Source organism: Mytilus trossulus, chromosome 12, assembly GCF_036588685.1.
Source record: "Mytilus trossulus isolate FHL-02 chromosome 12, PNRI_Mtr1.1.1.hap1, whole genome shotgun sequence".
Classification (NCBI taxonomy): domain Eukaryota; kingdom Metazoa; phylum Mollusca; class Bivalvia; order Mytilida; family Mytilidae; genus Mytilus; species Mytilus trossulus.
In genome coordinates, this window is record NC_086384.1 from 48231780 (window position 1) to 48252450 (window position 20671).

Genomic DNA, 20671 nt, shown 5'->3' on the forward strand with positions numbered 1-20671 from the left:
TAAAGAAAGAAGATTCAATTTCACTTGTTTTCTGCAAAATAAATATTCATTATTTTTTTAAATGGCATTAATAAATTAATGAAAAATTGGGTTGGTTTACAGTGGTATAATATAAATTACAGTAAATCTAGAAAATATTGGGTTGTATTTATTATTGTGAAAAATGTGACAGGGTTATAATGGTAACAATTTAAACTCGCATTTTGAAATATTTCATATTAACTAAACAGGATTTTTTTCAATATCTCAAAAATTAAAACCGCATTCAAGTCCAAAATGACAAAATCACAATAATAAATGCAAGCAATAATTTCTTAATATACAGTATGAAAATATTAGATGAAAGTAAAACAATGATTACTCTGTTCAACTGTATGAAAGCTTACTAGGTAGATACACATGTGACAACCATCTCATAATATTAAAGGACATATAAACTAATATACAAAAAAACAACACCGCTTCTGTCTAGAACGTCTATCTTTGTGCATACACATATAAATACTTGGTGATCAAACTAAAACATTACTTATTTCATTACAATGTTTGTCTATGACTTCAATATAATTTTCATAATTATGTACTTCATGATTGCATAAAAGCTTCAACAAACTTGATTGTTAGTTGTTAATTTTTTTACTGTTAGTATCTTCAAACATAACACTTAAGGAGGCTCACAGGTACTATAATTTCAGCAAAATTACAAATTTTATTTATTACACTATTAGTTATTACTTTATGATATGGTACAAAAATCAACCAAAGAAAACGATTCAGCAAACCAGACAACTTTTGAAGGTGCCCATGGGTGTTTTAGTGCGCGACAAATTCTTTGCAACGACTCTAGACAAAGTGTCATATTTGTAAGATGAGCTTACATGCCTTTTTCTTAAGTTTATTTGCATAATTCTAGTTATTATATCAGCAGAAAATATGTAGCTGTAAGACCAGGAATTATTTTCATGAGTAAGGATACTAAATAGTTGTTGACTTTTCCAAATTAAAATTATACACAAAGAAGGACCTTTATCAGGTTGGGAACAACACTTAGGTATACCCCTCAATGTTAGGACATTAAAAAACACTTTTTTAGTACAAATGAGCACACATTCATATTATTTGAAGAAACTTTTCCCAAAGAACTATACATCTTATGATCTATCTGGTATGATATGGTCAACACATGTCCAAGCATTTTGATATGTTTTTGGCCTTATATTTCTTTATTATTCAAAATAATTGGACCCTTCATTTAGAAAAGCTGTTCCAAATATAATGTCAGAATATCCTATTTTTAAGTTAATAAATCTACATTTTTCTATCTTATTTTTTACAAGAGTCAAATGACCCCTTGACTAAGGGTAGTCCCTCATTTAAGGGATTCCTCATGATGATGTAGAGGGGTGGGGGGTGTCCATGTGAAAAATAAAGAATAGTACACTAGACTTTAAACTTTAAATGATTTGGTAATTTAATTGAATACATAAATAAAATTATGTTACAGCAAGTGTAATGTCAATAAATTAGTGAATAAACTACTATTTATTATCTTTATGGTAGTACTGCATCATTGAAGTTTGACAATCAGCCATGCTTTTATTCTTAATCTGTGTAAGAACCTCCTTGCAGGTGAAAAATCATTTGCCATGTTCACTATTTTACTATTCTGACCAACAGAGGAATACAACACACGTTCAATATCTAGCATGTTAAAATAATCTTGAGAGAAAACATTTTTGATTGACTGATTAATTTGATCATGAGAAACATATACATTTTGATTGGCTGAACACGGTTTTCTTCCATTGGACACAGTCGGGACCAATCATATTTTGCGTGTAGATTTTCACCAAATCGTGTTTTAGAGGGTTTTTCAGGAACACGTGCAATCGTGACAAAGGGTCAAAACTGTGTAGTACATGCCTAAATCGTGAAAGTTGGCAGGTATGATTCAGTTTGGCCCCAGATGAATTTTAAAATGTTTAAATCATTGAGAAAGCTCAAAATTATCTCCCATTGGTGCAAAAATGCCATTTTTTTGGCATTAAAATTGAAATATCTTTTTAACTCATTGGTGACCTATATTTTTTTTTTAATGTTTTCAAATAAGCTGTACACAAACTTAATAATTGTAAAATTTAAGTGATTTCTGTAATTTAGTTCTTTTTTTATTTCGATATTACCTCTTTTTCTCCTATTAGTTCAACAGAAAAAAGGACATCAACAAAAATATATGTTGTGAGCTTAAATGAATGGTGACCCCATTTCTGTATTTCATTTTTCTATTAAGTATATGATAAAGTTTATTTATAGCAAAATCCTATATTACAAAAAAAAAAATGATTTATGCCCCCTTAAATATTTTTTTCTTACTTATATTTATTTATATTTAAATTTGACTGCTATGTTAATTATGAAATGTCAACCTGTAAATTTAACAATACTATAAGAGTTATAAGTGAACACCTAGTAAATAAGTGATAAAGATAAATAACAACAATACAGATCAATAGAATAATGAAAGACTCATGCACTGACTTTGTGCAAGCACCAACCACTCTAATATGAATGAAAGACATTATGTAAATCTTAACAATACTATAAAAGGCTCTTATAAAATATATGCATCAATTTCATTCACAATAAGTTAAATGGAATATCTTTCTGAGAAAATAATAGTTTAAAATAAAAATATATATACAATATACACAGCTGAAAGATCTCAAAATCTAAATTTAAGCAGAGGAACTTATTATTGTTAAGAAATTTTATAGTCATTTTGCAATAGCCAACCGGTTTTAAAATGTTACCTTAATGTAAAAAAAGTAGCCAACAGAGCCAAACAAACAGGATGATGTAAAAACAAGGAATTATTTGAATCTGAATATATGTAGTGTAGTATTGCAGAGCATGTATGGAACAGATATGAACTCTGCGCCAGAGATTGTTTCACAGTGCCCTTTTGAGAACAGCAGCTTAAAAAGTTTCTATGACTCATTTGACAGCATTCAGATATCAATATTTACAATTATATACATAAATATAAACAATATTTACCCTATAAATTTACAAATGTTAAAAACAAACATCATATTAAAACTCCATGAATTATATATTAAAAGCTACCAATTTGAAAGCACCTTTTAATTATCAGGATTATGGATGTTTGAGTATAAAAGTATAATGTACCCCAGAAAGACAAGATCTTAATGCTTTTTTCAACTCTATAGTTTTAGTTGTTAGAAATTGAAATTTTTAAGAAGTTGCATAAAACTGTCAAAAGCTAAGTAGATAGGAAGATGTGGTGTGAGTGCCAATGAGACAACTCTTCATCCAAAAAACAATTTTGAAAAAAGTAAACCATTATAGGTCAAGGTATGGCCTTCAACATGAAGCCTTGGCTCACACCGAACAATAAGCTATCAACCCCACAATTACTAGTGTAAAACCTTTTCTTTTTACAAAAAATCTTTCATAAATAATGATTGTTTTAAATTAAACTGAAAAGGATAATAATGATAATGACTTACAAGATGTTTTTCTCATTAAGATTTTTTGTGAAACTTCCCACTAAAGGATAGAATACAAACTACTACTAGTATTCATTTTCAACATTTTTTTTTACAATCATGTTCAAACATATTGCAAGAGTAAATCGTAGAGAAGCTTTCTTAATATCAACATGATCCCATGGAATATAAAGTAATTACTTACTAAAGTTAGTTTGTCTTACACTTTTGTATACAAAACAAGGGAAGTTAAGAAATGTTCAAAATATTCTCATTCCATCATACTTTTATAACATAAATAGCTTGTCTAATGTGACTATTGTTTCTTTTTGGCATTAATTTTCAAACTTCTTCTTTACCTTGGTCATGTGAGGTAAAATTTTAACAAAAATTTGGTAATAAACTTAAGTTTGAGTCAAATTTAGAGCACGCTATGACCTTTGTTGACTCATTAACTCATTTGCTGCTTAAAGCAAATCATTATTTCTTTTTTATTACTGATTGTAAAATAATAAAATCATATCTTAATCTTTGTTTTCTATCTCGTTGCTAATATGGCCCTTTAACACTTAAAACATAACAATACAGATGTTATACAGTCAGTATAAAAAAAAACATTTAAAATTGACATTTTGATTACTTGTGTTTCTTTTTTTTTTTTAAATCCACAAGCTTAATTGATCATTAAGACTCTATTTGTGTCAAGTTGCCTTCTGAGTTGGTGAATAGAGTTGGGAAACTATGATGGAGTGGAGTTTGAGGTTCAAAATAATCCTGAGTTGTATCAGCATGGTCGAGATCAAATTGAGGTCTGTTTAACAAAATAGCATCTGATGAGGAAGACAATCTGTGATTCCGTTCATCGAGTAAATGAATGTTTAATTCTTTATCTGAAAGTTGAAAATATTTTGATTTAATTTCATCAAAAATAACATTTTAATAGACTATGTTCATATTACAGAATTTTGATTCTGGAGAATATTATTTTCAACAGGTTTCTGTGGTAGGACATTGTATTTCTTACAATTGCAAATACTGTAAGAACCTGTATGACTTATGTCGCCAAATGACCTTGTCCTTCATTATCCATGGCTGTAACATAAATATACAATATAAGGTCAAGGTCAGGAAAATATAAACTTTTTTGTATTGAGCCCTTCCCAAGTTTGGGGCTGAGTACAAAAAAGTTTATATTTTTTTATGACATTGACCTTATATTGTTTTTATACTGCAGCTTATATTTATAAATTGATAGCTTTTTAAATCATTACACAAATGTCAAACTCATTTCCCTCACTTGACCCTTTCCTCCATAGTAACACCTTTTGATGCCTGTGTAGTACTTCAGTTGGAACTTTTTGACTACAAAGTGTCTGCTTCAAACTTAATAAAATTTGTATCCAATATGAAAAGTATATTCATAAGAATATCCGACTTGAATTTATTTGAAGAAATAGTTGTTTTTTCGCAGTTTGTTTATACTTTAAAGCATATTTTTAGCCTTTTATTTAAAAATCCTATGCAAATCAAGTATGCCAAAAAAAATGTCAATGGAGGAAAGGGTTAACCCCTGACTGTGAGAAAGTGTTCCATGATGAAACTGACCGGTAGTTGCAGTATAAAACCTGTAGTCACAACCTTGTGCATCTGTATCCCCGTATCAGATCTGTATCGAACTACGGAAACTGCATTTCTGGGATCATCAGTGAGATTTAGTCCGTCTGTTGATTCAGGGAGGTGATCCGTGAATGTGTGACCTAGACATAAGCTTGTGAGAAGCATGCATGCAAATGCATAAAAAGACGGACATTGGTTCATTTGGATACTTTAACCTAAATTTGTGTTAATCAGTGAGTTGCTTTAGATCTTGTAAATAGATAAATTTACCTTCACTATGGTGATATGGGTGTATTGCTGCCACTTTTCTGGAAGACCTATCAGAATCTGTGCTTACAGATTCTTTGGAGTTTGTTTGAGCAGAAGAAACTCCTGAATCGGATGATATTGTTGCAATGGAAGACTTTTTAATCACTGGACGGTGTTCTGTAATATTATCTTCTTGTTCATTAGTTTCTATTTTATCTACTTTAATATGAATAGTTTGATCTGAAAGACAAACAATAAGAATTTTATTGTGATTATATAAGAAAGCAATCTGTTCTGACCATATCTCATTCTTCAAACGGCCAACCGTTTATTGATAATAACTATTGTACAAAAAAAGAGGTACAAAAAAAATTTTGCTATACAAATTGTATTGATAAAAATAAAGTCGCCTGTTACTCTGCTAACATATTGAGGAAATGTTAATGAGAATATCTATTTTTGTGTGACAGTACATTTTTGAGTCCTCCTCCCATTCCGTATTGAAACTATGTAGATTTCTTTGAAAAATCAGAGACATCTATTTCAATGAAAACAACTGATGTGTGAATTACAGGATTACAAAAATGTATTTTCATTGTTTTATTGTAGGAAATATTAAATTTACATGTATTTGTATTTGCTAAGAAAGAAGAGATAAGCTCAGTGCTTTTCCTATTGTTTCCAAATCATGTACAAATAGATTTAAAATGTTCTGACAATGTACATATATTGTATACCTATAACAAGGTAATATATTCTTAAGTGCTGCTATTGTAACAAAAAATATTGTCTGTTGGACAAAATTTCACATAAAAATACTGTCCAAAGACACTTTTTTAAACTAAAATATTGTCCAGGACAATATTTCATTATGAAATATAGTTCTTGTCCATGAAATTTTGTCAGCTCCTTTCAAATATGTCATTTCAAAAACAATTCCATGACAATATTGCACTATAAAATACTGTCCATTTAAGTTTATGCCACAAGATATTGGTCAGGTTGTCATATGAATAGATTAGTGAAAATGAAATTAAGTCTATGTGGCATAATGTTTTTGTGTATTGCTCTTCAACCTTGTGAAAAAATCAAATCAGGATCAATGTAAAAAAAATAATCTATTTTTCTAAAACTTTAACAAAAGACAATCAAGTTATTGAACAAAAAACCCTTATAACTGTTTTATCAATATAGTTGGAAGAATAAATTTGTTTTAACTAATAAAGTCAATATCAAAAATTTAAAAGTTTAAGTTTATGATGGTAAAATTTGATTTGTGCACATTAAGAATAATCTTCACCTCCTATAAAACTTGAATCTTTATGACGACTTCTTTTGTATTGACAGATACAACAAACTATAACCAATATTACAACCAAAGCTCCTAAACTACAACCTGTTATAATCCACCTGTAAAAAGAACTATCTTTTATTCATATATCATTTATAATAATTCATATATCTCATAATATATGACCTGTTCACATATTGTCCTATTATCAGAAACCTAGTTATTGAATGACTTATGAGATGTTTAGTTTTTAGTTATATTGAATATTTGGTGTTATTTGGATACCATTGATATTCTCTGTTACAGTGACTTTGACTGTTTATAGTGTTGCTCTCCACCAATTGCAACTCATTATTAAACCAAATGGTTAACTAGTCAGAATTTAAACAAATTGTTCAGTCAAATTGTGAAAGTGCAAGGTGATAAAATAAACATACTGTAAATTCAGAAATTAATGGGAGGTTTTTGTTATTGCGAAGAATGCGACTGAGTTGTTAACGCAATAATTTAAACTCGCATTTTGAAATATTTTATATGAATTTAACAGGATTTTTCTTAAAATCGTAAAAATTTAAATCGCATTTAAGTCTAAAATGACAAAATCGCAATAATAAATGCACGCAATAATTTCTGAGTTTACAGTACTTACAATCCTAACTGATTTCTGTCCACCTTAATGTTGTTGTGACTTAATGTTGTTGTGACTTAATGTTGTTGTGACTTAATGTTGTTGTGACTTAATGTTGTTGTGACTTAATGTTGTTGTGACTTAATATATATATATGGAAGTGTTTAACCGACCTTGACTGGCTTTTCAGCCCTCGCTTGGTCACATTCTAATAAAAAGTCTATCAGTTTGTATAGGTATATTGTAGTCATTACTATGCTCAAGGTGAATGTTGTTATTTTGAATTGCTTAATAAAAATGTCCAAACTAAGCTTTCATATAGTTTTTCTTTTGAAAAGTAACCTATATTTATAAGAATCAAACATTTAAAAGTGAATTAAAACATTTCATATTCAGTAAAATATGGATGAAATTACAAATTTGTTTGTAAGAAGTTTCTATGGGGAGATGAATCATGTTTTTTTTCTCTCAAAAATTCCTTATTCAAAAGAATGATGTTTTAGGTTATTTCCCCTTGGAAACTTATCAATAGTATACACATATTTTACCAAATATATGATGTTTTATTTAAAAATGATATCTAATTCTTATGAATAAAGAATACTTTTCAAAAAGAAGTAAGTATGTTTTATTTTATCATCTTGCACTTTCACATGTACCATTTGACTGAACAATTTGTTCAAAATTCTGACCAGTTGAACAATTTGGTTTAATAAAACAAATTGCAATTTGGTCAAAATTTTGAATGAGTTGCAATTGGTGGACAGCCACACTAACAGTCATTAAGGCACTGTAAATTCAGTCAAAACTTTTACAACAAATGAGAGCTTAAATAATTTTACAGACACTTGTCTTTTGGAGAGGACTGCACATTGCATCCTAAATAGGTTTTCTTCAATCATTTTTTCCCCCCCGATTGCTATCTCATAGTTGTATACCCTCACCTCCCTTTTACTCATGTTCTTTTTACATGACACAGTACTGTTATACCACTGTCCCAGGTTAGGGGTTGGGTTGGGATCGTGCTAACAAGTTTAACCCCGCCACATTATGTATATATGCGCCTGTCCCACGTCAGGAGCTTGTTATTCAGTGGTTGTCTTCCTTTATGTGTAACATATTTGTTTTTCATTCATTTTTTATATAAATAAGGCTGTTAGTTATCTCGTTTGAATTGTTTTACATTCAATTTAGCCTTTTATAGCTGACTATGCCGTATGGGCTTTGCTTATTGTTGAAGGCCATATCGTTACCTATTGTTATTAATTTCAGTGTCACTTTGGTCTCTTGTGGAGAGTTGTCTCATTGGCAAATGGCAATCATACCACATCTTCCTTTATAATATAAGTACAAGCTGCAAAAATCAATAACAAAATCAAACAAATTCTCAATGCCTGTCGTTCCATTCAGTTTTTAATAGAAAGTACCTTACCTCTCGTAATTTAAACTGCCATCATTTTATATGTTATCATCTGTTTTATTGCCTTAAGAAAAAAAAGATAAAATTGAGATATTATGAATAAACATTATCTATGTAGTTGGCTGCCATTTTGGTTAGTTGGCTAAGTCACCCCACACAGTTTTTAAACTAGATACTCTAATTATGATTGTGGACAATTTTGGTTACATTTGACCCAAAGGTTTAGAGGAGAAGATTCTTGTAAAAAGTAATGACGACGAAGGACAAACAAACATTTGACACCAAGTGATGAGAAAAGCTCACTTGAGCTAACAAGAATAAATTCATAGTGTTTACAATCACATTTTTTAGAATTCATATCAAAAGGAAGTAGCATACCTGCTGTAGTTTCCTCTATAGGTATAGGAATATGCACTGAAATATCAGATTTTGTTAAACTTTCGACGGCTACAGCTTCCCTAGAAAAATATAAAATTGTAGGTTATTGATATGGTTAGACAAAAAAAGAGAATATCCTAATATAAATACATATATTTATAAAGTACTTTATATTGTTCGAAAATTTTACTGCATAATCAGTTGCAATATATTGTAAACCAACTTACTTTTCTAGGATACTTTATTTCACGTTTTACCCTTTCTTTACCACTTCGCAGATATTTACTTTGAAATTCGCGCTTTTCTGACTAAATACTCGATGAGGTTGAATAAGGAATAATCCAAGTTTTACATATTCGCGACAATTTATATTCGCGTTATTTCTACTCGCAACAGTCGTGAAAATAAATAGCTCGTGAAAATAAGTTGGTTTACAGTAATGTGGATTCACAGCTATTTGTTAGAAAAAGATTTGCATGGATTACATGGTTATAAAGGTGAAATGTGATTTCCCATAAGACAGTATGAAGAATATTCCCATTAATCAAAATTATTTTTCTAACATTTGATGCAGTCGTATAAATTAATATCATATAATACTTTACTTTTATACTAATGTATGCCATGTTTAATTTACAAAAATTAAACATATTATGAGGAGTTGTCTCCCATACCCTAGGTCTATAAACTGGACAAAAGACTTAATGCTTTGTCAATGACTGTTTATATGTTAATTTGAAAAATATGTATTCATGTTTTTGTTTGTTTGTACTTCAATCAATTTATTCACTGTGTTTTATTGTGTAATAACTCATTTGATGGTAGTGCTCAAATTTTGGGCACCATGAGTGGTTAATAAAAAAAAATTTGTTTGGGCATTCCTGATGAAGTTGAATACAGAATAGCCCTTCAGATGCAAAAAAAAATAAAAGTGTTCAATATTTTCTATTATTTCTTTATCATGCTACTGTTCTAATGTGAAATACAATTTAGGGACTACATCAAAAGTTCAATATAGTTCAATATAGGATAAAAAACTTAATTCACATAGTTTCCCCCCCCCCCCCAAAGCAATACATATAACATATTATGATAATTCCTCCACCTGAGCTATTGGTATCATATTAGAGTCAAGGGGTAATACAGATGTTGTATTGGAAAAGCCATATATTTATAAAGATATCAAAGACATGTCATACAACATACAACTCTAAATATGTATGACCAACCAGATAAAGACCTACATGCTACTTACTCAGCTGTAAGACAGGATCCATTTAGAGCTAATACTGTTCCAGGTATACATTTACCATTAAATGGCAAACAATTACAACTATCAAAACCATAAAAGTTTAGGTCTGTATTACATATACAAGGTTTATGACATCCTGTCTGTGTTAAGTAGTCTACTTGTCTTGATTCTGAAAAAAAAATAGCTTTGAGCTGCATCAGATAGAAATCAACCATATGCAAATGAATATTGATACATTTGTTAACGGTAACCTAATTCAGGTTGAAAAAATCTCAAAAACAGTAAAAATTGACTTATATAAAAACCTGACGAAAACAGACCAATATTCAACTTTTATTTTGATTTGAATTTTCCAATATAAATCAAAAGTCTGATACATGTACATGTATATGTACACTTGCACATAGTTGATTTCTATCTGACTTAGCACATATCTTATATACTAGTATATGGTCATCATGCTTGGGCATGTACCACTAACTTTGGTTCTTTGGATCATGAGTTGATAATTGATGTTTGTTTTATTAAGGAGATGTGGTTTGATTGTCTTTTGCCTTCAACAATGAGTAAATCCCATATCATTTAGTTGGCTATTATTAAAAAGGCTGTACAATGACAAAAGATGAAATAATATAAATTTTAAATGTGAAAATAGCTTTATATGTAATATGACAACCAGATGCTTCACAGGGCACAGCTTTATACGACAGCAGAGGTCGAACCCTGAACAGTTGGGGCAAGTATGGACACAATATTTAAGCTTGATACAGCTCTAAATTTGGATTGTGATTAAATAGTTGACACAACATAGGTTTCTGACACAGAATGAATGTGTTCTAAGAACTTAAACTTAAAAACTTAAAAATTTTAAATTGGACATTTACCTAATAATGGTCCAATATCCAAAATCTAAATACATGATTAGATTCAGAATATCATAGAACTCCAAGAATTCAATTTTTTATGAAATCAAATAATGTTCAAATTTAGACCCTTTAGACCTCAATGTGGACCAATTTGATAACCGGGCCCAAATATTAAAAATCTAATTACATGGTCAGATTCAGCATATTAAAAAAACCATTTATTCAATTTTTGTTGAAATCAAACAAAGTTTATTTTTTGATCCCAATTTGGACCAAATTGAAAACTGGGCCCATAATAAAAAATCTAAGTACATGTTTAGATACAGCATATCAAAGAACCCCAAGGATTCAATTTTTGTTAAAATCAAACTAAGTTTAATTTTGGACCATTTAGATCTTAATGTAAAACAATTTGAAAACAGGACCAAAAATTAAGAATCTAAATACACAGTTAGATTTGGCATATCAAAGAACCCCAATAATTCATTTTTTGATGAAATCAAACAAAGTTTAATTTTGGACCCCAATTTAGACCAACTTGAAAACTGGGCCCATAATAAAAAATCTAAGTACATGTTTAGATACAGCTGGCAAAGAACACCAAGGATTCAATGTTCTAAAAATCAAACTAAGTTTAATTTTGGACCCTTTGGATCTTAATGTTAAACAATTTGAAAACAGGACCAAAAATTTAGAATCTAACTAAACGGTTAGATTTGGCATATCAAAGAACCCCAATAATTCTTTTTTTGATGAAATCAAACAAAGTTTAATTTTGGACCCTTTTAGCCCCTAATTCCTAAACTGTTGGGACCAAAACTCCCAAAATCAATTCCAACCTTCCTTTTGTGGTCATAAACCTTGTGTTAAAATTTCATAGATTTCTATTTACTTCTACTAAAGTTATTGTGCAAAAACTAAGAAAAATGCTTATTTGGAACCTTTTTTTGGTCCCTAATTCATAAACTGTTGGGACCAAAACTCCCAAAATCAATTCCTACCTTCCTTTTGTGGTCATAAACCTTAAGTTGAAATTTCATTGTTTTCTGTTTACTTATACTAAAGTTATTGTGCAAAAACTAAGAAAAATGCTTATTTGGGACCTTTTTTTGGTCCCTAATTCATAAACTGTTGGGACCAAAACTCCCAAAATCAATTCCAACCTTCCTTTTGTGGTCATAAACCTTGTGTTGAAATTTCATAGTTTTCTGTTTACTTATACTAAAGTTATTGTGCAAAAACCAAGAAAAATGCTTATTTGGAACCTTTTTTGGTCCCTAATTCCTAAACTGTTGGGACCAAAACTCCCACAATCAATCCCAACCTTTCTTTTGTGGTCATAAACCTTGTGTTGAAATTTCATAATTTTCTGTTTACTTATACTAAAGTTATTGTGCAAAAACCAAGAAAATGGTTATTTGGGACTTTTTTAGGCCCCTTATTCCTAAACTGTTGGTACCAACACTCCCACAACCTTCCCTTTATGGTCATAAACCTTGTGTTCAAATTTCATAGATTTCTATTCACTTATACTAAAGTTATAGTGCAAAAACCAAATGCCTACGGACGACAACGATGACAAGGCCAACATCATACCAATATATGACCAAATTTTTTTATATTTTTGCGTTCGTATAAAAATGGGACAGGAAGATTAAAAATGAGGCCAGCCTAAACAGGCTTCATTGTTATTATATCAAACTTCCTAATAACCTTAGAATTTATGACATGTAATATATCCTGTATTGTTATTTCACCTTTTAATTTGCATTAAACTGAATATATGAGTGAAGAAAGGGTCTCACTCTCATTTTTCAATAATGTTGCATATATTTGTATGATGATTTTAATTCTTTTAAACGAGTCCTTAGACATGTTAGACATATATAATTTAGTTGAAATCAAATATTGTATAAATGAATTATTATGGTTTACTTTTATGAATGGTGACTTGGATTGAGAGTTGTCTCATTAGCACTCATACCACATCTTCCTATATCTATAAACACTGTCAATTTTCAAAATTTAATGGATTATCTCCCCTTTTGAAATATCCAGAATCTGAAAAGGTTTCTAATCTAGAAGCAGTTGAGGAAAACTCTAGATTAAAAAAGATGTCATTTATAATCAAGTTTAAGTATTTTAGACTAACATGTAAATGTAATTGACTTTTTTCAAGTTCACCTGTGTATTTTATTAAGAAAAGGGGAGATAATTCAGTTTTGTAGATATTTAATGTAGATACATAGGAGTATTCATCAAGTTTTTCAATGTATCTGTTGCTATTTTTTTTGTAAATACTGAGAACCAGAAAATTTATTGCACTGTATACTTTTTCCTCAAAAAGAATCTAATTTACCACTGTTCTGAATTCCTAAATTATGAATCCATTTGTGGGTACAATATGTGGTGCAAGAAAATACTTGCCCTTCCATAGCACCTGACATCACCAAAAGTTTTTTGTTGAAATTTTTGTTACACATTGAAATTACAACTGTGGATTCATTATTAATCCTAGGGTATCAATTTTCATGGATTTTGTGGGAACAATGTAACCCACCAAATTAAATGTTCAAAGAATAGCAAATTTTCTATGGCCTTGTATGAAGATTTCAGCAAAACCACAAAATTAAATATCCAAGAACATGTAACTTTTCCTTAATGCATGAAAATTGGAACCCACAAAAGTGAATGAATCCACAGTATTCTATGTTATGTAGACTGTCTACTGTCTACTGGTATATCATGTTTGTTTTTGCCATTGCATTGTCAGTTTGTCTCAGACTTATGATTTCGAAGTGGGTCTCATTGGGGTCTCAGTGTGACGCCGGATTGCAGATTTTTTTGTAAGCGCGACACATGGAAGTCAAATTATAGTGTCCTGAAAACGGGAAATGAGATCTAGCGGGATCTGGGAAATGACAAAAAAATTTGAATTGCTTACGTTCATAATGTAAGCGGGATACGGGAATCTGACAAAACAATAAGCAGGATCCAGGATCGGAACCCCCCAATGAGACCCCCTTTGAATATCCTTAGGTGTCTTCCCCCTCTCATGTGTATTATAATGATAGTAATACTGATTTAGGGTTAGTAATCAAATTGTTTGATCAGGGGTCAAAACTTTCTATTTGTCTTACCACTTATGATAAACAGGTTTATATACATGTTAAAAGTAATTTACTTTCATTATTTATTTATTTTATTTGACTACATGCTTCTTTCCACCTTTTGCATGTTTTGCAGATCAATCAAAGTTCTGACCCAATTGCATCAAAAAGAGGTAGATTTAGAGAAGGGCCCAGGCCCCACCACCACCTTTTCTGGGAAAAATTAAGTTGATTATATAGGGAATCACTGAAGCATGAGCAGAGCAGGCAACCTCTTAGGCAGTCAGTGGGCCCCCACTTACGAAAATTTATGGATTTGCCATTGCCAAATTATATTGTTCAAATGGTTAGACATTTTGAAATCAAATTCAATGTGCATCTTTTTTTTTTTAACTTATGAAACATAATTTGCTTTAAAAAAATTACCTAATGAGCAACTGTAATGAACACAAGCGTGTATATTCGTTGAATTTGTTCGATCTGCTAAATACTGTCCTTTAGGACATTCTTCACAGGAATCTTGTCTGAAATTTTCTTTGCATGTTTTTACTCTGTATCCTTCAAATAAAGAAACAATTTAGCATAATCAAATTATTCTATTGTTGGAATTAAAATCCCACAAATAATGAAATTTAAAGTTTAGTTTGAGTAAGTAATAACTCTATTATTTATGCTGAAATAAAGGCATTTATTAAGATGCTAATTACATGGTATTTTCATATCCCATGTATTATCAGCCCTAGGTTCAATATCCACCCAAGGGTCGCATGGCACGAGGGCTGATGTCTTTCCAGTATGAAAATAATTGTTTTGTACACTTCTTTGTAATGTTTTTCATAGGAAACATGGCATTGAGGTGTATTTTCAGGAATTTGCTGAGTACCACCGGAATGCCATGTGATAATGTTACGGAAAGGCATGTGATAACAATCAAAGCATGTGATAAACTTTTTAAATCAGCCGCTAAGCACCAATTTGAAAAAATATGGAAATAACGTTAATTAGTGCTATTATCTGAATATATCATACAGTAAAAATCATATGTTTTTTAGTCTAAGTACGGTATATATATGATAATGTATAATTATATCCACATGTTTATAATATAGAAGTGTTTAGCAAGTAAGATAATACAGTTTAAAAAGAAATATCTAATGGAAGACAATAATTTAAGTTGAATCATAGAACAAAACAATAGTTTGTAATGTAAATAGGAAGTAGCAGTTACAAAAATTACTGATTTTTATAATTTGTTCTTAAGTTGTGCTGTTACACAATAATGTCTCAGATTAGGGTGAGGATTGAGCACTCTTAAACCTTTTTAACTCCTCCACATTCTTTATGTGGCTTTCCCAAGTCAGAGCCTGTCATTCAGTGGTTGTCACTGGTTATGCTAGTGTCTGCCCTATTTATTTTGCCTTTGTGTCAGCATATATCAAGCCGTAGGATTTCCTTTCTTGAATTTGTAAATCTTCAGTTGATGCATTAATCAAGGAATGAAGCATCAACCATCCACTATCAAAGTATTACCATGATGCCTGTAGAAGTCAGGATCTCTACAAGAGTTTACAGCTGGTCCCTAACCCAGTTTATCATTGGACAGCTAGATGTGATGCATCTCATACGAACAAATAGTATCATCTTTTGTCTCTTTTTATATGGAATAATGCCTGCACATATTTAGACAAACACCTTACATATATACATAACATATTTTTTTAAACATGTATTACCTTGTTGGCAATTCTCTGTCAGAATTCTGCAGCAAATATAGTGACTTTCTGTCTGTTCTGTCCAAAAATATCTTTGTATATATCCATCACCACAACTGGTAGGAAGACATACTATACAGTGACCAAGTAAACATGTTGAGCAAAAAACACACCAAAAAGCATTCATTGCCCTAAAAATCCATAAAATAAAAATTATAAATTTTTATACATATTTTTTTACCTTTGGTTGATATTATGAGATCTTTATTTTTAAGGGGTCGAGGATTTAGTATCAATGTTATAAAAAATAATTTCCCTTAACTACATGTTCAATTCATTTTCAGACTAGCTGTCATCATAAAAATTAGGAAATATGGTATAATGACTACCAATGAGAAAACTATAAAAAAAAAAGTGCAAAGGAAGTAAATATAAGCAATTATAGACAACCATATCAAGCATATGGCCTTCAACAATGAAAAAAATCCATACTGCATGGTCATCAATATAAGTGGATGACATGAAAAATATAAAACAATTTAATTGAGAAACAAACAGCCTCATTTATAAGAGTTTTTCACTCAAAATAAAAGTGATCAGAATGATTTGATTTGATTTGACTATAAAAAAAATTAAAAATCAAGAAAAGTATATTTTTTGTACCAATCAAACCCTAAATATGGCAGTCAGGGGTACTACTTGTACATGTTAATTTTAATTACTTGAAGAAGTAATATTAATACAATTATATAAGTAAACTTGTAGGATACTTATACAAGTAAATTTTATTTACTTACATAGATAAAAAAAAAAAAAATGGTTGAGTTATGTCCCTTAGACATTCAGATTTTTTTACTTGTAGAAGTAAAAAAGTCATCCTATCTTCTTTTATTGAAATTTTATGATTTCTTTGCTCTAATAGAATTTTAAATTATTTGTCCTTTGCAGATGTCTTTACTAATCATTTAAGGGGGTCTCATTGGGGGGCTCCGATCCCGGATTTCGCTTACTGTTTTGACAGATTCCTGTAACCCGCTGACACTATGTACTTAAGCGTACTCATTTTTGTCAAGCCTTCGACTATAGTCGAAATAGCGAGACATAGCTATCCTACATTCCGTCGGTGTTGTCAGCATTGTCCAGAAATATTCACTCTGTACTGGATTTCTACAAAACTTGGACAGAAGCTTTTTTATGATCATAAGATAGTACCCAGAAGTAAATTTTGTAAAAATGAATTTCAATTTTTTCAGTATTTTACTTTTAAATGGACTAAGTTTTTCTGCCGGGAAACATTACATTCACTCTCTGGTTAAAGTTTTATTTTTATGCCTTACCTACGATAGTAGAGGGGCATTATGTTTTCTGGTCTGTTCCTCTGTTCGTCCATATGTTCTTTCGTCTGACCAGTTTCAGGTTAAAACTTTTGGTCGAGGTAGTTTCATGAAGATGAAGTCCAATCGACCTCTTAGTATATCTGTTCCTTATGATATATGTTCTTTCTAATTTTAATGTCAAATTAGAGTTCTGACCCCAATTTCACGGTCCAGTGAACATAGAAAATGATAGTGCAAGTGGGGCATCTGTGTACTGGGGACACATTTTTGTTTTTTTATAACTTTCCTATACCATTTTGGATTTGTACCAAACTTGGACAGAAGCTTTTTTATGATCAAAAGCTTGTATCTGGAAGGAAATTTTGTTAAAATTTTGTCCCTGTGTATCTGAATTTTACTTATAAATGGACTTCATATTTCTTCCAGTTAATATTACATACAGTCTGCAGTTAAAGTTTTTAAAACATTTACTAGATCATAAACGAAGAAGCTTCTTACAATCAAAAGATAGTATGATCAACAGGAATCATTTTATTGATTTTTTTCCTCATTTTTGTTGAGCCTGTGATTAACAGCAAAAGTAGGCGAGACACTGGGTTCCGTGGAACCATTACAATTTTTTTTGTAATTTCCTGAGTCCCGCTAGACTCAAATTTCCCATTTTCACGGCACAATAATTCAACTTTCACGTGTCAGGCTTACAAAAAACGGCAATCCCGCGTCACAATTAGACCCCAATGAGACCCACATTTAAGTGTAAGTTCATGGACAATGAAAATCCCATTTGTCAGTTAACTTCAGAACACTGGTCATTTACAAGCCCCCAAGGAGCAATTTTTGAAGACCTTGCCCAAATACTTAGCGCAATCACAGTTTCCTTGTTGAATTAATGTGATGAAACATTGAACTCTTAATAAAAAAAAAATTAGCAAACCTGGGAAAAATCATTAAAGGCATGAATTTACATCTCTAAACTTGAGGACTTTTGTGGGATTGTAAGAAAAATCAACTTATACAAGTAAATTTTTGAGAAAATTAAGGGGAGATTATTTAAACATTATTTATCTACTTATGTGAATAAATTTTTGTACTTCTTCAAGTAAAAAGAAATAACTTGTACAAGTAGTATCCCTTACTGTATGGACTAATTGGAAAATAGTGTCCAAAAATAAAAAAAATAAATGCACAACAAGATCTAGCATCTCATTATCAACAACAATAATTGAGTTTCTGAGAGATCCATGCACTTAATCACAAGATATTATAAAATAGAAGATGTGGTATGACTGCCAATGAGACAACTCTTTATAAGAGACCAAATGACACAGAAATTGTCTGGAAACTAGAAAAATTGCATGTTTTGGCCCCTATATTGGCCCCTTAATTTTAAACTGTATTTATTGGCAATTAGTAGTGAATTATCAGAAATATATCCGATAAGACGGATACGGCTACAAAATAAACAGAAAATGGAAATGTTTGTCTTGATCATAAAAAAAACTAGTCCAAATAATTATGACGTCTTGAAAGGCTATTATATTTTTTTTCTTTGACGCCTTACATCAACTAAGTAAGGCGTAAAAAAAAAAATATAATAGCCTTCCAAGACGTCATAATTATTTGGACTAAAAAAAAACGTAGTTGAAAAAACTGTCAAAATAGGTGCAATTTGTGTACCGGTGTCCTATAGCCATTCTTCCCCCATGCCAAAATTTCCTGGGGGAAATACTGGATCGATCCAATATTTCCCCCAGGAAAAATTGGCACGATCCAACTTTTCCCCTTCAGCGTTGTAAGGGGAAAACTAGGATCATGCCAATTTTTCTCCCGTGAGTAGCGTGATAAGCTAAATTTTCCGCCTTGTAATATAACGTCGGCGACGTCACGATAAGATTTTTTAAATGATAGTAACTTTTTTCTCAGTTTATAGTTACCAAAGCTTCATCGTGTGAATATACATTTGATATGTATTTATATGTGATTTTCTATGTTGTGATGTATAACATTGTTTCAGAAAAAGGGAGAAGGTTTGGCACCATTAAAACTTTTAACGGCCCTCTGCAAATGTATGCACCTGTTCTAAGTCACGAATCTTATGAACAGTAGTTGTCGTTTGTTTATGTAATTTTAAAATACGTGTTTCTCGTTTCTCGTTTTTTATATAACTTTAATAGACAGTTGTTTTTCCCGTTTGAATGGTTTTACACTAGTAATTTAGGGGCCCTTTATAGCTTTTTGTTCGGTGTGAGCCAGGGCTCCGTATTGAAGGCCTATTGTGGTTTACTTTTATAAATTGTTATTTGGATGGAGAGTTGTCTCATTGTCACTCATATCACATTTTTGTATATCTATATACATATATATATTTATTCACACGAAGTACATTTTGATCACATCCATTCTCTTTAGTGGACCCTTGGTATCATTGACCAAATAAATACAATTACTAGTACTTTTCCTTGCATGTGGACATATAGACAGTCATTTAAAAATGTAAAAAGACTAGAGGTCACATATAAAGACTATTGAATAGAGAGACAGACTTGTTGACTCAAAGACAGGCCGTACTGTGACCTTTAGTTGTTAATGTTTGTGTCATTTTTGTCTTTTGTGGATAGTTGATTCATTGGCTGTAGAAAGATTTGTGTAAATGTAAATGAACAACAAATTTGTATATTTATAAATAAATCTAATTCTAACACTGTTCGGTTTAATTTCCAGACTCTATAAAAACATAGTGAAATCTATGATGGGTGAAAGATTGGCATGGGGGAAAAGTTACTATATGTATACGTATTGTCAACTTTCCGCAGGGGAAGAATCACAACGATCCAAAATTTCCCCTGGGAAAGATTGGCTCATGCCAGTCTTTCCCCCCGGGGAAAAACTGGCATGGGGGAAGAATGACTATATAACACCGTCACGTTATACATAGCCAAGCCGGTTTTGTCAGATAAAAAAAGTTTTTGCCAAGAAATATATCAATGTATAAATGAATAAATGTCACGTATCCACTGGCATTGATCTAAAACCCGTAAACCTTACCTTTCAAATGCCAACCATACTGCCAGTGACTAGATGACTGTTCTAGAACCACACCTTCATCTCTATATTTAGCGTAGGTGATTTCCATGCAATGCCGTATGTATCTATTTATAGTGATTAGGCATAGAACGTATTTAAAATAAATAAATGGTTGAGATATGAAAAAGGATATTTAAAAAAAATTGTCTACTTTTGTTTAATTCTAAAAAAAACATTAACACAAATTTCATATCTACTTTCGATTTTACGTCATTCTA

General features: G+C 30.8%; 1 long non-coding RNA gene across 1 annotated transcript; it reads right to left on the reverse strand.

Moving 5' to 3' along the window:
• Window positions 1-2239: 2239 nt before the first annotated feature.
• LOC134692731 (uncharacterized) lies at window positions 2240-20512 on the reverse strand. The gene is made up of 9 exons (XR_010102260.1): window positions 20415-20512; window positions 16054-16223; window positions 14747-14878; window positions 10348-10513; window positions 9093-9172; window positions 8727-8778; window positions 6676-6785; window positions 5397-5615; window positions 2240-4399 (listed from the first exon to the last, which is right to left on the reverse strand). It is a non-coding gene; the product is annotated as an uncharacterized LOC134692731 (long non-coding RNA).
• Window positions 20513-20671: the final 159 nt, after the last annotated feature.